The sequence below is a fragment of the Panthera tigris genome, chromosome A1 (assembly GCF_018350195.1).
Source record: "Panthera tigris isolate Pti1 chromosome A1, P.tigris_Pti1_mat1.1, whole genome shotgun sequence".
Lineage (NCBI taxonomy): Eukaryota > Metazoa > Chordata > Mammalia > Carnivora > Felidae > Panthera > Panthera tigris.
Genome location: NC_056660.1, coordinates 234,554,093 through 234,574,301, shown reverse-complemented (window position 1 = coordinate 234,574,301; position 20,209 = coordinate 234,554,093).

Sequence of the window (20,209 nt, the reverse complement as noted above, 5' to 3'; positions counted from 1 at the left end):
AACCTGACAACGAGCTCATTATACCCAACCAGCTCTTGTTACAGTGGCAGGAAGTGTGAGTGGAAAACCCCACAGACAAGATGCCGTGTCGCTGGATGGTCTCTGGAAAGCATTAGACTTTGGATAAAGAGCCCACGGTCACAGGCTTGGGATAGGACTTGGGCATCTCTCGTTTCCTCCAAGTTGGGCTCTTTCTGAGCGTGTGTGTGTGTGTGTGTGTGTGTGTGCGCGCACCCACATGTATGCAAGCAGGCTGGAGAGAGCCTTGAGCACCTGGTCAGCTGGATCATGGGAGGACAGAATCTGGGAGCTGGAAGGGCCTGCAATCAGCTGGGCCAATGCTGTTCCCTTGCCTCTATACAGGATCCACTCTACATCATTTCCAGCCTTGACTTGAATACATTTCAGGACAAGTGACTCCCTGCCTCATGGGAGTGTTTTGTAGGTGCACTTTCTCTATGGCTAAGCCATGATCCGATTCCTGTTGAAATGTATCCTCTTGTGCCCCTCGTGACCTGTGGCACAGCAGGCACCATCCCCCCCCACTGCTCCAGTCACATTCAAGTCCTATCTGCTGAGGTGACAGGCATCAGGTGCTCCTTGTAGGGCACGGCCTCCCGTTCATGCTCACATCCTGCATCCTCTGTGGGGGTGTAGCCACCAGTGCCCCCACTACCCCCTGAAGTCAAGACACCATCGCTTCCATAAATGCACACTCAGGTTTCATGAGCTTTAATTTGGAAGAAGTACGAAGTTCTGATTGCTGGCAATTTTATGAACAACCTACCCATGAATTCCTAGAAAGCCCCGTTAAATTTCATCCTGGTCCCAGTTCCCTTGTTTTGAATGATTCTGAAGCTCGATTCTTCAGCTTCATCTGTTATATCGTCAACAATCCCTCCCTTGACCTTTCAGGTCATGTGCTAATCTTATAAGCATGTTTTGTTGTGTTTGTTTTTTGTTTTTTGTTTTTTTGTTTTGTTTTGTTTTGTGTCCTCAAGAAGTTAACACGTGAGAAAGAACAGGAAACACTCCTATGTGTTTTAAGGTTTTCTCCTTTGGTTGACAGCAATTAATTAGTGGCATTCTTTGAGTAGAATGTTAAGGCAGTCGTGACCTATTGAATTGTGTGTCATCCAGTGCCAGAGAATATCGAAGGGACAGCTACAGGGCCGGGCTGGAGGAGGAAGCCCAGAATCGAAGATGGTGTCTACTGCAAAGTTGGAATGAGCTTCGTAAGTTCAAGCATGGCTCTTCATTATTCTTTATGTAACCAGAACCCTGCAAAGTGAATTTACTAAACACAAAGAGAAAACATGCTGCCTTTGTGAAACTAATTGGACCAGATCTCATGATGGCTCATCTTTTTAAGTGCTCAGTGGACTGTTAATAATTACTTCTTCATTGTTATCAGTGGTCACTGTTGAGCCGATCGGCCCATTGTTTCTGGAATTCATCCTTTTTCCAATTTTGAAATGGGAAAAATATTTGCCTCCTCCACTCATCTGGCTGCTCTCCTACAATTCACTATTTTCTCATGGAAAAATAACTCCTCCATCATTATCTGCACATATTCTGGGGCTGTGAGTTTTCACTTTTGTGGGGCTGAAGTCTTGTACTTTCTGGGAGCGTCTGATGGCTCGTTTGCTTGCTACGCCTCTCCGGGGGCTCAGGACCTCTTGGCTAACACCTCTTACCATCCAGCCTGAACATTTTCTTCTAGTCAAAGACGATGGAAACAAAACAGTGGTCAAGAGTCCCTGCATTCTCTGTGTCTCCTGTTACTATTACGAATTTCTCGACTCATCCTTTTCTCTCTCTATTCGGTCTGCAGACGTCAAGTGCTCCCATCTGATGGTTGACAGTAACAGGGAGAGTTTCTCAGAAAATGAAAAGTGGGAAGAACTTTCCAGGGAGTTGTCTTCCTCACTTTAATTTCCTGGAAACTAAACGGAAAGGAATAAGAAAGCATTGAATGGGATGGGCTTTCCATAATTTGTAAAAAATAGAATCTGGAACACGGAGATGATGAGTACACAAATCACCTCTTCAAAATCAGAATCTATGAAAGCACCTTTAAAAATTACATTGTCAAATTTGGGAGTGTGAAATATTCACTTTGTTCTCATGGGTCACGCTATTAAGAACCTCTCAAAATAACCGACGAATTTGAATATGAATTACAATAATCATTATTAATTGAGATAGAAATAGTTCCTTGAAAGTTTCACTGCGATGTTGTAAAAATATAAAAATACTGACGAACCATAACATGCACATGTTCCTTTCGTGCCTGGGCGAGCATCTCTCCGAGGGACCTAAGGTGGAAGAATTTCCTATGCCACCCGTTTTTCCAAGATCCTGCCGTGTTTGGAGTATCTCTTGGGAATCTTGGTTCCTATTCTTCTGGCAAGCCACCTGTAAGTTACGGCAGAAGCTGCAAAGGAGGAGTGAAATGGGTTGAGTTGATTATGTTTTTAACATTACTTCATTATTCTGCAATGCAAGCTCTTAGCCCCTGAGTCCACACATTTTTGAACAGGGTGTGTAGTTGATTTTCTAAAGCCGTTCAGGTCAAGCAATCTGAGTCATTTTTTTTTTTTTTATTTAAAATTTCAGAGGAGGCTCTTTTAAAGAAATCTCGAATTTGAGATATTTATCAGTGATCTAAAACAGTAACATGCCCATCTAAAGTCAGCAGTATCAGTTTGTTTGGTTAAGGGATGGATCTGTCCCCATAAGGGAATTCTGATTTTGCCTCTACTATAGCAGCGTAATCTACGTAAAACCCAAGACATTTCTTTTATTTTGCTTTGATATTTAAATTTTAAGTACAAGTCAAGGGATGCTTTTTAATGCTTCAGTGCTCCTCAACACCTTGAATGTGTCCCTCGCTGGGTTATGAGGAAAGTCTGCCAGGAGGCAGTCATGTGGCTCTGCACTCTGGTCCCATGGCAGATAGCAAGGTGGACAGTCTCCACCAGACCTCACTGGTAACACAGCCCACATCAACTGGGAAGCGGTCTACATCAGTGCGTCTCAACGTGGGGCCCCCAGATCAGTAGTATCTGCATCCCTGAGAAACGAGAGTCCCTTCCAGACCGACTGAGTCACAAAGTCTAGGGTTGAGCCTCCACAGTCTTCTCTTAAGGAGCCTCCGAGCGATTCTGCTCCGTGCTGAGGTTTGAGAACCACTGATCTAGGTCACGCTCACTGCGTGGAAAACCTGCGTGTGAAGCACCGTAAGAGAAACAGAAATAGTGGAATCTGATTTTATACATACACCAGGATAAAGACGGACTCCAACGCTTTCAACCAATGTTCAAGTCCAAAAATACAATGCGTTACTAATCACAGTTGGGGATCAGAAAGAACGAAGCACGATTCTGGAGGTGTGACAATGGCGCTCAGTAGTCTGTGGTCTTTTGAGTGACCCTCCTTGCCAAGATGTTTCTCAATGGAATCTGCATTACCATTAAGAGTCTGCTACTCTCCTAATGCTGCAGGGGTTAACATCTCGCTACGGATAGCATTGCTTTCCAAATGTTTGGGGTACATGGGGCATCCGCAGCTAGACAGTGCTCTCAGGGAGGGATGTCAGGCTTGTCTAGCATGAGGGACGATGAGCTAGTGAGCGGCCCTCCTTACGTTGTGCCCGCCTTTCAGACATCTGTGTTCAGACTGGAAGTCAGACCCATGAAGTCATTCCCTGTCGTATCGTCACAAATAAAGGCAGAGATGCTCTGTTTACAAAATGCTCTGTTTGACTAGGCACCCAAAGAATACACCAAATCGAACATGGCCACTTTGCATCCACGCTGTTCTATAGGCAATGGATGCTCTTTGGGCTGGAGAGCTCACCTCTGTAGGTTTCAGGCCATCAGCATCCCCAGTCCTATGGGTTTACCAGGGACAACTTGGGACATAAGGTTAAAGATGACTCAAATGGATTCACACCATCCCTTTCAAATGCTTGTATGTTCAAGAAAGAGACTTCTGGAGAGCAACTGGGACATTAATGCCAGAAAAGGCCCCAGGAACCTCGCAGTGCAACCTAACGCTTTGTCCGAAACTTGTCCATCCCTAATGCTTTGTCAGGAGGTGACTGGCACCCAGGCCCTCAGATTCTCACAGCAGTTCATCGTCCTGTTCCTTTTTGGCCTCTTTCATCAGTTGATATTGAAAAGGTAGAGAAAAGTAATAGTAACATGAGTGCTGTGCTTCCATCAGCACCGGTGACAAATCCCCCCTGCCTTGTGACAGTTCTGGGACCTTCTACAAACTTGCCTGCGGTGTCCTGTGCCCCTCCTGCTCAGCGCTGTATGACGATAGTCACGATAAGTATTTGTGTATTAACAGGGCTTTTTCACCAGAATACAAAGTCCAGGAAGACAAAGGCCACACATCTCATGCTCTGAACTCCATTGCCCACACTCAACACGACGTCCGCCATATTGCAGGAGCTCTGCATCGCTTTTCCTGTGGAAGTAATGAATGAATCAATAATAATGCAAGCATTGATATCACAGCCCATATCACGCTGTAGTTTTTCAGATCAATTTTCCTGCCTGGATCTTTTGCTGGGCTGAATCAAAGTCACTTCTTCTCACCCCCACAGCCAGCGCAAAGCTTGGCTCCTAGGGATCTCAAACTGTTTTATGATTGAATGAATAACTCTTAGATTCTGGGAATGGCTAAATATGGCCTTGATTCTCACTTTCATTGCTGACCAGGGACTTTTAAATGAAACATTCTACGTTCCAATTTTCTCATCCATTATATAGACACAATTATATTTGTCTTTGTCTCCCTGGGTTCTCGTAACACCCATGAGAAAAAAGGCAATACAAGGCAATGAGCCTTGAAATCAAAGGTGTTCTATAACCCTGTGAGAACAACACTGAAGTTATTACTTTCGTGCTGTTCTTTTCCTTCGGAAATACCTGTCCTTTCCTATTAGCGCAGGCAGAATCTTCCCATCGTACTGATTTTGCTCTCTAAATAGCATTTTCCTTTTCAGTATGTTACTGAAACCTCCCCAGTGGAAGACAGAAATCAACTGTGTGGACAATCCTTCAATTTCTTTTGCAGAACACTGCAGAGCCTCTTACAGTCTCCCAAACTCAGAGAGATTATCCTAAGTCACTCATGATTCCTTTTGCCGCTGAAACTGTAATTGTACTTCTAGAAACCCACAAAGGAGGTCACTGAGGTCCCATGTGTGGTGCAGCACACTTGAGACCTCCCATGGCCGAGGTTTCTCACACGGTCCCCTGTGTCCAGCTCCAGCAGGGAGGATCCTCCCACGGTGGCTAAAGTCCAGAAGTAGTAAAAAGCCAACTGGAACCCAGTTGATTACTGGGCTACGTATCAGTGTCCGAAACCACACAGCCTGGTATCTTTGCAACCGAGGCGGCAAAGACCAGGAATGGTGGGGGGAATGCGCCCACAGAGGCAGAAATAGAGGACGTGGTTTTTAGGACATGGAACAGCAGGAGGTGAGCGTGGGGGGGACTGGAGTGGAGAAAGTATGAAGCCCTATAAACTAATTAGAAAAGCAATGCAAGGGGCGCCTGGGTGGCTCAGTCGGTTAAGCTCAGGTCAAGAGCTCATGCTTCATGGGCTCGAGCCCCACGTCAGGCTCTGTGCTGACAGCTCCGAGCCTGGAGCCTGCTTCAGATTCTGTGTCTCCCTCTCTCTCTTTGCCCCTTCCCCGCTCATGCTGTCTTTCTCTCTCTCTCAAAAATAAATAAATGTTAAAAAAAAAAAAAACCAACACGAGATCCTCCCCAACGGAAGCTCACCGGCAGGCTCCCCCACCTACCGTTTGGAAGCTTCGATGTCCCGTGACCTGCTATCTGGTGGAAACGCCCCAGCACCCTGGAATGGTGAAAACCCAGGACGGCTAAAGCCACGTCTGCTGCAGGAATTCTAGAGATTCAAAAAACAAAGAACCTCAACATACAAGCACTTAGGGCCCACATGACGGAGCCCCAGGGAGGACACTGGACCCCAGGCTCAGGTGAACGTTCCTGATCGGCCACACCTCACAGTACGGTCACACCTTGTTGCTGGGAGAAGCAGGTGCGTCCTCCAGGAGCAGGCTCCTAGCTTCCCCCGGACACGGCCCCGCGTCTCTTCTCTTGCATGATTTTACCCTGCATCGTTTGCCGCTGTAAACTCTCTGGGAGGAAACCAGCTTTTCTGAGTCCTGTGAGTCTAGCATAGATGCAGGAATCAGTTTAAGGGGAGGAAACTGGCAGAAAGACAGTTGTGAAAGCCCAGGGGAAACCCGGCAAGAGGAATAGGTTCCCATTGTTTTGTTTTGCTTTGTTTTGTTTCAAAATTGAAAGACAAGTAAATACTTCTATAGGGCGTGATGGGTATGGGGGCACTCATGTCTTCCAATTTCCTTTTTTTTAATGTTTATTTATTTTTGAGAGTGAGAGAGACAGAGCATGAGTGGGGACAGGGCAGAGAGAGAGAGGGAGACCCAGAATCCAAAGCAGGCTCCAGACTCCGAGCCGTCCGCACAGAGCCCGATGCAGGGCTCGAACCCATGAACCGTGAGATCATGACCGGAGCCGAAGTCGGACGCTTAACCGACTGAGCCACCCAGGAGCCCCTCCACCTTCCTCTTTTGTTTTCTGGTTCTCCTCATTTATCACTTTTAGGCATCGTTTTACTTTGTTGTATTGAAAATATTTTTGCTAGCTGCATTAAATCATTTCTGTGAAAAGGCCAGAGATAAGCTGATTCATCAACTTCTCGGGTAAATATCTCATCGATACCCCGTTGTCATCCCAGATCAGATAAATGGGACAACCGAGCAGGTGACCCAACTCTTGTATATGGCCACCACCACCGTGTGCTTCCAGGAATCTAGACAATCCCACCCTGTTACGAGGACAGCAACTCCAACTCTCGCCAGTATCTTATTTTCTGTTCCATTTTCAGAATGAGTTGGAGTTAATGCCACCCAAGGCGATTCACCCACGTCACAGTGCCCCGACGACATGCTGTTACCGATCTGAGACACCTGTCCTATCTCCTAACGTCTAAATAAAGGTAGATTTGCCAATCCTGGGGGAGGCTCTGCGTCGGACACACCCACATCTCTTAGACCAGAGGAACTTTTCTGTGACTGAGGCGAGTCTAGAGCCCGTTCTAAAAGGACCCAGGACAACTGATGATTGTCAAGTGATTTTTTTTTTCAATTTACCACCTATCTTTTTTTAATTTTTTTTTATATTTTATTTCTATTTATTTATTTTTATTTTAGAGAGAGAGAGAGTGCAAGTGGGGGACAGGGGCAGAGGGGGAGGGACAGAGAATATCTTAAGCAGACTCCACACTCAGTGCAGAGCCCAATGCAGGGCTGGATCCCGTGACCCTGGGATCATGACCTGAGCCGAAAATCAAGAGTTGGATGCTCAACCGACTGAGCGCCCCCCGGGCGCCCCTCAATTTACCACGTAACTTAATATGACTGTGCTTTGTGAATCATTCCTTTGAAATCATCCTAGTGCTTTGTTTTGTTGTTCTATAAGCCGGCAACTGTAAGCTGGTATTTATATTATTTAACAACTCCATGTTGTATGTGTCTGCTTGCTTTGTTGTTGAGCACTGTTTAGTCTGAGAATTCAGAAGCACAAACTGTTCGACAGGATGACAGCGGCTTGTAAGCTGGCCGGGGCTGGGGAAGGGCCTCCTGATGCCTGACTCATTGGTGCCGCCTAGAAACGACGATAGAGAGTTTGACAGGTGGCACATTTACTCACCGGCCTCCCCTGCACTTTCTAGATGCCCTAGCGAACGTGAACATGGTAGTTTCCATCCGAAACCAAGGCAACTGGAGCTGCACAGCACACTCAGTGGGTTCCAGGTGAAAACACAGCATCGGATTCTGAGACCCACTGGGGATCAAAGGCAGATTCTCTACTGGGAAAACACGGCCTTTGTGCAAAAGCCCCAGGAGATCGCAGCAGTTCTCACTGAAGAAATCATTGTTTACAAATACATTTCGGAAAAATATATGGGCTCGGCTGACCTTTAAATGTTTTTTCCAGTAGAATGCTTTCAGGACTTGGTCAGGGCTCTCAGACACAACTCACCTGTGCCAAGCCAAATACGTGCCTTGCCACGCGGCCTTGCGGCAAAATTTAAATTCTGTTCCTCTTTGCTCCCCTCTAATTCCAGAAATGAAAGCTTCCAAGGATGATTTTTACGTACCTTGGTGATGGTTTTTTCCTGTGTTCGGGGACCGGTACCCTACCCGCCCTTGTGGTGGACAATTATTCTTGATTAATTTGGCATTGAACTTCACCGTTGAATGAGACCCCCTACAGTTCACGGAGCCCATGTCTCTGAATATATTACTGAAGAGACCAGAATGAAAAGAGACGGAGGGTTTTTTTTTGTTTTTTTTTACAACATCACACTGTTGGTGAGGATGAGGTAAGAATTGGAACCGGGTATGGCAAACCAGTTAGCTGTTCACCTAACCCGTGCCGTTTTCTTCCTGAGCACTCAGGGGCGTGGCATTTTACAGAGTCCCCGGCAGCTAGATGTGGCCACGGAATTGACGAAGTTCAAGCCCGGGGACACGGGCAGACATGAGGTACCCAACAATATGTGAAGACCCAACGCACGAGACCTCTCCACCCAAGAGTCTCTGTGCTCTTTCTTCACCCGCTGACTTGGTGTAGACGGGCACGCCAACTTGGAGACAATCAATCCAAGATGGGAAGCGCAGGTTTTCCCGAATCACTGGCCGGGGAAGAGCTCCTCACTCGCCAGGAACACCGTTTTGGGATTTTACGTGAGAGAGTGAGGGTAAGACATAAGCTTCCACGCCTTGGAGCCATCACGCATTAGCCTTACCTTGACTACTGTGCCAGGTATGGGCTGGCTGCACAAGCACGTGTGTGTGTGTGTGTGTGCGCGCACGTGCACGCATGGTACGCCCTAACGTCTCTTCTGAAAAACCACCTGCAGTCATAGCAGTTCAGAAGACAACCACTATCACCAACAAAGTGTGCTAAACACACGACAGTGAAAAAGTGAAGCCCAAACAAGTCTGGCTGTCGGCGCTGATTATGCCCTCGTGGTTACCGTGGCGGTGTCGTGGTTCTGGTGTACGTTCTCCTCCGAGAACCCAGGGGTCCAACAGTTGTGAAAGGTGCATCTGGCACTTGGAAGCGGGGACGTGTTACTACCGCCCGCTTCACACACGGCGGTAAGTCCTGCCAGAGCTGAACGGGACTGTCAGGCGTGTTTAGGCGCAGGTGTGTTCGTGGAGAACAGATCCGCCTCAAGAATGAGCAAGTCCCTCTTGTTTTCCGGGACTTGTGCGGAAAAGCTATTTCTTTTTTTTTTTGTTGTTGTTGTTGTTGTTTGTTTATTTTTGAGACAGAGAGAGACACAGCATGAACGGGGGAGGGGCAGAGAGAGAGGGAGACACAGAATCAGAAGCAAGCTCCAGGCTCTGAGCCATCAGCCCAGAGCCCGACGCGGGGCTCGAACTCGCGGACCGTGAGATCGTGACCTGGCTGAAGTCGGACGCTTAACTGACTGCGCCACCCAGGCGCCCCCGGAAAAGCTATTTCTAAGACACCTGCCACTATTTCCTTTAGTAAGAGTAATCTGTTACGACTAATTTATTATTTTATTATCTATTTTTTATGCATTAATTTGTTATTAATTTTTTGTTTATTTTTATTAAGTAAAAATGAGTAAAAAAAAATAATAATCTCAAACGGGAATACGTTCGTGCCTGGACCATCTGTAAAAGCAGCCTGTATGACCGATAGCGACACTGCAGCCTGCTGTCCGTGCGCCCGTGACTTCCCAGGTGCGCAAACCCTCCAGAATTCTGTGCCCTAGAGAATGAGACAGGGTCTCAGTCACAAGGCCAGGTTCTGAGAGAGGCCTCTGGCCCCGTCACTTGCTCGTTGTTCGGCTCGTTCACTCTCTCGTGGAAAGCCTACTGTAAAGCCTCTCGTGTCACCGTGGTACAAATCAACGTCTCTCTTACGTTTTCCAACCCAAAATATGTAAGGTCTTCAGGGGTCAAACTTCGGCACCCTGTCCTCAGCCTGGAACTTCTGTATTGTTCATCGCATGGTACCCACACTGAAGATGGCTGGTGACTGCCGTCCAGACGGCTGGATCAAAATCCTGGTTTCTCGGCCTTGGCACTATTAATATTTGGGACTGGATGCTCCTTGGTTGGGGGTGAGAGCTGCCCGTGCCCTGCAGGTCACCGTGCAGCACCCCCCCTTCTGCCCTTTTCGTGCCAGCGGCCCCCTCCCCCGACACTGACAACAGCAAATGTCTCCAGACAGGGCTACATGTCCCCTGGGGGGCAATCTTGTCCCCCTTTGAGAATCACTGCTCTGCACCAACAGAACAGCAAGGTAACAGAAACACCTAACTTCTACCTTCTGATCGCTTTACAAAATATTAGCACCCCAAAATCGTACATTTCAACGGGAACTTAGAAATCAGCTAATGCCGCTGTGGCATCCGCTCCAGAAACCCTCACACAGAGCCGGCCCCACGACCTCTGGGGTTCCGGAGCGCTGGGGGCCTGACCGACTCTTCCGGGACCTATTTACCTGGAGACCACAGGACTGACCATAAACAAACCAAATCCTGGGGGCATATTAGCTTCTGAAAGAGAAATGGGGGAGGTCTTACAAATACCAGAAATGGCATTCACTCCAGAAATGGCTTATGCCAGCTTGTACTGAATGCTCACAAACCACCTCCTTAATCTCAAATGCTCTACTGTTTCTCAGTTCTGATTAAGGGATCGTGAGATTGTAATCAGCACGTCATTTAATAGCAAACCGCTTACCTGGGTGGCACGCACATTGAGTTTTCAGCAGATGCTTCACTGATACAGTATTTGATGTGCTTGATATTTTACAGCCAGAATGGCTATAATTGAACGTCGATTTCTAACTATCGATTTCTAATGGGATTCAATGTCGACTTCTAACCTCATTCATTTTGACTATCTGCCCAAATCACACTTTCTCGCGTTCCCGCCCTTTACGCTCTCGAATGAAATGAGCGCTTTTGTCCCAGGCACCCCAGACATCCCTCTTCCTGTACACGTTTGCACATGTGCATCTGATGAAAGACGTCTGGGTACTGCAAATAGTTAAACACAAACATGATTTTTTTCAACACATTCTTTCCTTGATGTCTTTAACTCATCAGTATTGCAAGAGAAACCGTAAGTATTGAAATAGTTACATTTCCCTTGGCTGGGAAAAGGTGCACAGTCGGCAGGTCACATCTCCTACGGACTGAATGCGTGGGCTTCCCCCTCCCGCAAAACTCTTACACTAAATCCTAATCCCCAAGGCGATAGAGTCAGGAGGTGGAGACTCTGGAAGAAATTTGGTCGTGAGGGTGGAGGTCTCACAAATGGGATTTGTGCCCTTTATAAAATAAACCCCAGAGGGCTCCGTCCACCCTTCTGTCACGGGAGGGCACAGAGAGAACCCAGCCACCTGTGAACCAGGAAGGGGTCCCTCACCAGCCACGGCGGACTTTCTCCAGAACTGTGAGAAATACATTTCTGTGGTTTGTCAGCTACCCTGTTTATGGCACTTTGTTGTAGCGGCCCAAAGGACTAACATAGCACACGGGTGGGTTCTTATACGAGCCCCTATGTTCATAACCCGCATAGACGATATACCACAGGATTGGCCTTGACCCTCGGTAGGTTTTCATATCCCACGGCGGCGCCCTGGTGGCCTTTGGGAGCTGTTTGGGACAGGAGCAGTCATATGACCGTCCACAGTTTGGGGTCTGTTTCGTCCAAAGTGCAAGGCTTGGTATCCTTGAACAGGTAGAAAACCCTACCACCCGCATTGACTCCAGTGGCAACTGGCACCATGTGGCACTTCTATAACCAATCGCTCTCTTAGCCGTGTTCGTTCACCGAAAAGATTCAAAGTGTTGTAAGTAAACCAGAACTGCACGGATGCTTGGGGCTGTCGCTGAGATGATGGGACAGTGAGAAGAGTCAGAGCTCATTCGTATCGGCTGTCCTACCGTCCCCGTCACGCCTCCGGCTCAGTTCCCGTGCCGGCCCCTTGTTTATCTCTCTGATCTGAGGAGCTCACGCCTGGGACCTCTCTTCTTTCCATCTGCAATCGCCCCGATGATAAGCTCATCAAGCCTCATGGTTTCAACCTCGTCTGCGTATAGATTCATCCCACATTTGAATCCCCAGCCTGGCACTTTCCCCTAAAGTCTAGAGACTTCCGCACAGCAGCTGTTCAGCAGCACCAGCCCCTGTATTCAAACATCTAAAACCTGCTGTGATCCCAACTTTGCTCTCACCTAACCCCCAAATCTATTCCTTCTTGTTGTTTTCCCATCTCCGTAAAGGAGAACTCCATCCTTCCATTTCAACAGCCAGAAGAGGTGGACTGGCTCTTGGCTCCTCCCCGGCTGTCATAACGCACGGGGCATGTGACAGCAATTCCCACTGACTCTAGAATTAAAACACACCCAGAATCCGAGGTCTTCCTCCTGACCCCACGGCCGTCACTCTCATCCAAGCCACGGACATGCTTCATTGAGGTACAAGTATACATACAGTGAAATGCACCGATCTTAAGTGTGTGATCGAAACAACGAGTTTTACAAGTGTCAAAGGAAGCTCTCCAGTCTCCTCAGACTCTCCACCTCTTCAAATTTTGCCTACCCTAAAATTGGGACTATATTCTCCTATGTTTTGTATCTAGAGTATTATATTTAGACAGGGAGACAAAAAGAAGTAAAAACTGACCAGCACCTTGCTGACCTGTGAGACAAAATCGAAAAAACTAACATAGGGTTAACAAGAGACTCAAAACTAAAGGAGGTGTAGAATCAGGTAGGAAAATATTTTTGAAACAAAAACCTGTAAATTGTTGTTGACAAATATCAACGAAGAGTTCTAAAAAGCCAGAAAATGTCACGCAGAATCCATTTAAAAAGAAAATGACTCTGCGTATGCATATCAGAGTAAAACTGTTGAAACTAAAATATAAAAATCAGTCTTAAAAGCAAATGGAGGTTTGTGTCTTAGGGGAAGAAGAGGAGGGGTGAGGGACAGGGACCTGAGATGAGGCCTCACCAAGGGTACCATTTACCCTTGCCCCCACAAGCTTGAAAAGTCGGGAACATTTTTGATCCAGAAGCTATGGTTTGTGATGAAAATCTTCATCATTCGGAATGATCCTTATTCCCTCACCCTAACATGGAAGGCGTTTACAAGCTTCAACACCCAAAGAGGGGGGTAGTCTTTACCTTTAAAAGAGAGATGGGAATGTAGATGGGATTTTGTGTAAAATATATATATATATATATATATATATATATATATATATTCATAGAACACCCTTCATAGGATAGAGTCAAAGACCCAAACAAGCTTGCTTGCTTTCTGTTCAGAGCAAAGGTGAATTAAAAACAAAAGAAAGGAAGAAAGAAAAAGATGAATTTAGTTTGAAATTATCCTTTCAGGGTGAATACGGGCAAAATTCAGGCCTAAATAAGTGTAAATGAGGAGGCTTTTATCTTTACTCCCTTGGTAGAGTCCAAGAGTCTGATGCTCAACCAACTGAGCCACCCGGGCACCTCTCCTTCTCACAAATCCTTAATGGTGGTGTCCTTTAGGAGCGGAATTTTAAATTTTAGCCAAATTCAATTAATCTATTGGATTAATGCATTTTATTTATGCTTAGTGCTTTCTCTCCACCTCTTCAAATTTTGCCTACCCTAAAATCGGGATTATATTCTCCTATGTTTTGTATCTAGAGTATTATATTTAGACTTTGTAATGGTTGAGTGAATGATTCATTTCGAGTAAAAATTTTATATGGTGTGAGCTAAGGATCAAAGTTCTTTTCCTTCCACGTGGATATTCAGTTGTCCCAGCACGGCTTGTTAAAAAGACTTTCCTATGTCCATTGAAATAACTTGGCCCCTTTTTCAAAAATTAGGTGATTGTGTATGTATGGGTCTCTTGGGGAGTTGGATTTTTCTTTCCTTTCAGAACTTTAAAAGTGCTGGTTCACTGTTTTCTGTAATTCTCATGAGAAGACGGGTGTCATTTATTTGTTTAAATGTAATTTGTTGTCAAATTGGTTTCCATACAACACCCAGTGCTCATACCAACAAGTGCCCTCCTCAATGTCCATCACCCACTTTCCCCTCTCCTCCAACCCTCTCCACCCTCACTTTTTCCTTGGTCCTTAAGAGTCTCTTATGGTTTGCCTCCCTCCCTCTCTGTGACTTTTCCCCCGCTACCCTCCTCGTTAGTATAGTGGTTAGTATCCCCACCGGTCATTCATTTTTTTTTAATGTTTATTTATTTTTGAGAAAGAGAGACAGAGCTCAAGCTGGGGAGAGGCAGACAGAGAGGGAGACACAGAATCCGAAGCAGGCTCCAGGCTCTGAGCTGTCACCACAGAGCCCGACAGGGGGCTCGAACCCATGAACCATGAGATCATGACCTGAGCCAAAGTCAGACACTTAACCGACTGAGCCACCCAGGCATTCCAGGTGTCATTTATTTTATTGTTACCCTCTATGTCCTGGGTCTTTTTCCTCCATCTGCTTTTAAGATATATTTTTATATCCATTTCTGTATTGCTTTCCTCTGTGAACTCCATCAATAACTGAAATATCCTGACTTCTTTTGCATATTTACGTTGACTGTTGTGTATTTTTCCCGCTTTTAAGAAAGCTTCATGTGGGCATGGGTATTTTGTATTTTGTTTATTTTTGTAACCCTTTCGCCTGAAAGAGTACTTGGCTGTTAGTGAACTCTTGGAATTTGTTGAAAGAATGAAAGCTAAATCTACAGAATCTATTTTATTCCAGAATCAGTATTAAGTATTTTAAACATTTGTAAACGTTCCTTTATTTATTCAGCTAGTCTTTAAGTTTATCAAGAATACCTACGTTCTATTAATGACATCATAGAATGGCATTTGAATTATGTTCTCAAGTCGTACCATGACACCTAGAATAAATTACAGAACACGACTTTTCCTGATGTCCCTTGTCGAAGGAAAAAAATTTATTCTTGACACTTGTCAAAACAGTAAGGCAGACTTTATTCAGGACCATTAGGATAGATGCAGGGACCACTGCCATGGGGTTTGGGAGTAGGGGAGAGTCATTGGGCTCAACTCCAAATACAACAAGGAGAAGTGGGAATTTATAGTGGAAGGGCAGGGTGAGGTTGCTAGTGGACCAAAGATTACTAAAAGGAAGCATTAGGGTAAGGGAGATTCTAGCTAAACCAACCCAGCAGGATTCTTGGTGGTGACACTCTGGGAAGATCAGACATCACCGGGGGGCAGGGGGAGAGTGGGGGGAGGGACAGTGCGAGAGGAGAAACTTGGCCAGATATTGAAGGCAGGGGATTCTAGCTAAACTGTTTTAGCAGGATTCTTGCTAAAACGTGGCTCCTGAGGACATACCCAAGAACAGAGCCTAGTTGAAAGAGTTCAGAGAAGCCTGACCTGACCAGAGTTTGGTCAAGGAGAGGCTTGTCTTGGTCTGCTGGGGCAGCTAAAAGAAAACACCATAAACTGGGTGGTTTATCTGTCCCAGTGTTAGTCTGACCAGTCCAAGGTCAAGCTGCTGGCATGGCCTGGTCTGGTGAGGACCTCCTTTTGGTTGCTGATTTCCCACTGGGTCCTTACATGGTGGGGAACAGGAAGAGGAAGCAAGCTCTCTCCCGACTCTACGAGGGCATGATGAATCCCACCCCAACGATCTCATTCAGTCCCAGTCACCTCCCCAGGTGTCCCTCTCGGGACACCGTCACACGGCAGGACCAGGTTTCAATGTATGGATTTGGACCTGGAGGGAAGGTGGTCACAAATATTTAGTCCATAACAAGAATCTTTATCACCTTTTAAATACTTTAAATACTGAGAAGCTTGTAAAAATTATACTTTGCAATTTTTTCCACTCCAAATAGAATATACAGCCTCCATATGATTTTATTTAATGTCCAGTGAAATTGAGATAAATAACATTTCCGCATTTCACTGTGATATAATGACATCCTCAAAACCTCCGGGGCTTTGCAGGGTTTACACTGCTCTGCAAAATTAACTCCGACGGCTCTGCTTTTATATTTTTATCTGTTTTCCAAGTTATTGAAACTTTCTACTTTAGATCCATTTGAGTAAAATAACCATGATTACGGAAATCTTTCTAAGTATTGCAGGCTTCCCTGATCTAAACTGGGATAGAAAATTGCTCTCCTTGTTTATGACTTCTGGGCATCTTGGACCTCCTGTCATTCCTCTCTCTTTCTCTGCTCTGCTTTTTTTGTTGTTGTTGTTTTGTTTTAATTTACTTATTTAAATTCAAGTTAGTTAACATACAATGTAGTATTGGCTTCAGGAGTAGAACCCGGTGATTTATCACTTACATGTGACACCCAGGGCTCATCTCAACCAGTGCCCTCCTTCATGGATGTGAGGGCGACCTGGCTGCGACATCTGTCACCCCATTGACCGCCAGCGTTGATTGGGCTGATCTGGCTGGCTAGGCGGGGGTCCCCTTCCTCCCTCACCACTCCATGTGCCTCCCTCCCGAAGCTGCACGCTCGGTCGAAGAGGACGACCTTCCCCCGACAGAGGAGGACCGTTCTTTGGTCAAGGGTGTACGAGTAGCCGCGCTCCCCTGCTAGAACCTCCAAACAAGCTCACGAGTACCCTCCTTCATGCCCATCACCCGTCTAGCTCATCCCTTACCCACTGCCCTTCCAGCCACCCTCAGTTTGCTCTCTGTATTTACGAGTCTCTTACGGTTTGCCTCTCTGTTTTTATCTTACTCTTCCTTCCCTTCCCCTAGGTTTATCTGTCGTGTTTCTTAAAACCATGCGATATTCGTCTTTCTCTGACTGACTTATTTCGCTTCGCATAATACACTCTAGTTCCATCCGTATTGTTGCAGATGACAAGATCTCATTCTTTTTGATCGCCGAGTGATACTCCATTGTATATATAAACCACATCGTCTTTATCCAATCATCACTTGATGGACATACGGGCTCTTTCCACAGTTTGGCTAATGTTGATAGTGCTGCTGTAAGCTATGAGCTTCACCGCTGATGGCTTTAAGCTGATGTCCCCGGTTATTGGCTGGGTGTGGCTCTGCATAGCACTGGGGTTTGGGGGGGCGGGGACTGGCGGGTACAGGGAGAAGATAAGCCAGCTTGGTCCTCCTTCTATCTAGCTCCAACGACAAGGGCTGTGTGGTTGAATCATATCTAGCAGGATAACCACTCTCCTCCTTCCTCACTCTTTAACTTCCTCTCCTAGTTAAAGCATTAACTATGCTCTAGTTAATATTCTGAGTGGTACTAGCGTGTCTCCCCCTTCAAAAGTCCCCAGAGACCCCTGCTGAGTGTTCAGGCAGAGGATTCATCACGGTGATTTGGGGACCGGAGGTATTTTGCCATTTTTGTGATGTGAATTTTGGCCTCCCCAAATTAGTCAGACACATAAGGAAATGACGTCAAATTTAATAGAAAAAATATCCTGTATCTTTTCATGGGAGGCTCTTCTTTTAGATTAATTTGCACTCCCGGCCCCCCTTTCTGTCCACCGACTCCTTCCACATAGAGGTAACGCAAGCGATCTGATTGGCAAACTCGGGGAAGAAATCGGGCCTATCCAGTTGGCCCCTTGGCTCTGCTTTGTGCCGAAACCTGTCTGAAAGAAGCACCCATTCTCTAATCCTCTGTGTCACAAGTTTTCAAGGGCAGGGGGAGGCCGAAGTTGCCGATCAATAACCGGCAGGGTTTGATTTGGGACTGCTGAACAGGAAGCCCATTTTGCCAGGGATGGGAACCGTTCCGTGCAAACAGCCTTATTATTAGAAAAGGCAGCTCTTTCCCTCTCCGTCTCTTTGACTTCTCGCTCTCTTAATCACTGCCAAATGTGGAGACAGGGAAGACAGTCATTAACTCTTTGAAAACCCTATCTGCAGTTTACAGAGCACACGTGTCACATGATGTTCTCACTGGCATATGTTTATATGTCCCAGGACAATCCCGGCATCCGTTATGGGGAATATAATTCCCAAGGGAGAAGTGGCTGACTCTTCTGCGCTTGTGCACCTTGAAAATATTTCCCCACAACGTGAATTTAGAAAGAAAGACCCATATGAGAAAAGGGATGTACGACTGGTCTCATCCACCATGACCCAGAAGTGTGCTGTCCCCATGATGGGCAATGCGATTCCTCATACCGTTTAAGATTTTCTAAAAGGAAAACCATTAAACTGTGGTGGGTTTTAAAATGCACCCCCACCCGAAGACAGCTACCTCCCAATCCTCTGAACCTCTCTACATGTTACCTTCAGTGCTGGAAAGGGGGTCTTTGCAGATGTGACTAAGTTAAAGATCTTTCGTTTTTGTTTTTTTTTTTTAATTTTTTTAATGTTTATTTATTTTTGAGAGACAGAGACAGAGTGTGAGCAGGGGAGGGGCAGAGAGAGAGGGAGACACAGAATCCGAAGCAGGCTCCAGGCTCCGAGCTGTCGGCACAAAGCCTGACGCGGGGCTCAAACCCACCAACCGTGAGATCACGACCTGAGCCGAAGTCGGACGCCCACCCGACTGAGCCCCCCAGACACCCCATGAAGGCTCTTTCAGTGGGGAGATTATCCGGGTGGACCCTAAATGCAATCACATGCATCTTCGCAGAGAGATATTCCACACACTCGGGAGGAAAGGAGATGTGACCACAGAGGCAGAGATCGGAGTGCTGTGGCCACAAGCCTAGGAACACAGCAGCCCCCAGAAGCCCGGAGGGGAGATAGCAAATTCTCCCCCAGGCCTGCAGAGGGAGTATGGGCCTGCTAACACTGACAGCTAGATTTGGGCCCAGTGAAAGGGATTTCAGACGTCTTCCTGGCCTCCAGAACGGTGAGAGAAGAAACCTCAGGCCCTTTGGACCTACCAGGTTTATGGCTGTTCATTACAGCAGCAACAGGAAACCAGCACAGAACCAACGTCTGCTATTCACTTGCGCAGAGGAACAGCATCCCCCGCACGCTGGACCCACTGGGGTGGTGCGTGTGATAACCTGCCAGCTGCACACAGCCCACTCTTACTGCAGAGGGGGGACCCGGGTGCTAGCCTGATGACTGGACCCAGCCCACTCTTACTGCAGAGGGGGGACCCGGGTGCTAACCTGATGACTGGACCCAGCCCACTCTTACTGCAGAGGGGGGACCCGGGTGCTAGCCTGATGACTGGACCCAGCTCACTCTTACTGCAGAGGGGGGACCCGGGTGCTAACCTGATGACTGGACCCAGCTCACTCTTACTGCAGAGGGGGGACCCGGGTGCTAACCTGCCGGCTGGACCCAGCCCACTCTTACTGCAGAGAGCAGATTGTCTAAACCCATGGTCTCAGCTTATCTAACACAAGTGCTATAAACAACACAAATTTAGTTTTGGCTGACTCTGAAATACATTAAATTTGTTACAACAATGACAGTACAAAAAAAAAGTGATTTTTTAAAAAACTACTCTTTGTTTCAAAAAGCCCAATATTTGTGGGTGATAATTTATCTGTCATGGGCGTGCGTGGATGTGTATACATACGTGTACACACATATGAGCTTTCCAACCAAATGTTAAGAAAATTGAAGTTAACCTGCCATGGATTCTCTTTTACTGGAAATTTCTAATCGAGGGCTTCAATTTTCTCCCTCATTCAAACCATCTCACGGCACAGAGACACAACACAAATGAGAGGTGGAGAACTTTGTTTGTTCGCATGGTTCCTATTTTAGCTGTGCTATTTATTGATATTCATACCCTGCAGAACATTTCTTTCAGTATTAAATACCAGGTAGGACTTTTTTTTCAAGGGTCGTTCAAGTGACTACCATTCTGATTTTACATATTTATCACAATCATGACAATTTATGAACGAAATAGCAAAGAATCAAACTGTCTAAAATCTAGTAAACCTGCTAGAAACAATAAGAAAAGTCAACCGCTGCAAAGCACAGAAACTGAAATCCATCAGAAGTCACCGTTGCTGAGCATGTGGCAAGGTGTTTCGAAAAAACCAAGGTAATCACCCAAGGATCCTCAGAATCAAGGAAAACACTCGGTGGGACGAATTCAGCAAAATCAATTTTTAAAAAATCA